The sequence below is a fragment of the Halichoeres trimaculatus genome, unplaced genomic scaffold, assembly GCF_033239565.1.
Source record: "Halichoeres trimaculatus isolate MK-OKI-2021-1 unplaced genomic scaffold, fHalTri1.1 fHalTri1_scaffold_11, whole genome shotgun sequence".
NCBI lineage: Eukaryota > Metazoa > Chordata > Actinopteri > Labriformes > Labridae > Halichoeres > Halichoeres trimaculatus.
In genome coordinates, this window is record NW_027437189.1 from 35,774,793 (window position 1) to 35,775,939 (window position 1,147).

Sequence of the window (1,147 nt, forward strand, 5' to 3'; positions counted from 1 at the left end):
ATCTTTTTTTGTTTTTTTTTTAAGAAAACTTCTTAAATTTTACACACTAAATAAGACAGTGCAGGCTGAACCTCCAGTGTTTAACAATGTGAGTAAAAATATGTCTGTCCATGGACACATTCTTAGCTCTTCAGGCCATAAACAGACCTGGCTTCAGGCCGGAACCATGCTAGTTGTACATCCACTGAGAAATAAGTCCATGACATGTCTTTTACTTCTATTTATAACATAAGAAAACTCTAACCAGAAGTGTAGTGTGCATAGGCCTACTTTGAAATGAATTTAACATTCAAATATGTGGGCCTGTTTCAGTCCTTTCTATATTTGTAAAAAAAAAAATTAATAGAATAACTATGACCCCACTTTAATGTATAAAGTATACAGCTGCAGTTTAGCAGCTTAATAAAAAGTAAACAGGAAAAATAGGATGATTAGTGACTACAGTCCATTTCAGTGTGCTGTGATCTTCTCTATCAGGGCTGTAAGACGTGACTGATCTCATTTTTCCACAGCAGTTCACGAATCGCCCCTCTGTTCCTCTTCAGTTTGGTACTTCTCAGCAAAATGCTTTGTGCTTGTTCTGGTAATGTCTCTCAACATTACATTTTTGTTGTTTGCTAATTTCTCATGACATATCATTAAGCATACTTCATTTGACAAATTACAACTTATAAAAAAAGGCATGACAAAAAGGTATCACCTTGATCTCCAAGATAACTCTGCATCAAAAAAAGCAAAATCGAATAAATGTTAATAACATTGAGAAATAACTATTTTTTTATCTCAATGATTTTATTTTTTTCCTTTACTGTCAAGGCCAGAGGGAACCACTTCATGGGCTGCAGACCCCTGATGTAGGGGGTCATCTGTAAGAGTTTCAACTGTGATTGGATGCTCTTCCATATTTTGAAGCCTGATCTCAGAAACTGTTTGTGTCACAGTGTGAACAGGCAGAGTATGGCTGTGACTCAATTCAGGGGCTGCAGCCTCTGTAGGCTGTAGCCTTTGGAGGACCCTGCCTTCATAGACTGCAAAGGCCGAACTGAATTAAGACAGTCTGTTCTACAAAGCATTTCCTGTTTGTTACCCCCGATGTCACACAGCACCGCCCTCACCTGTCAGGCTTACATTACTTTTCAAACACACT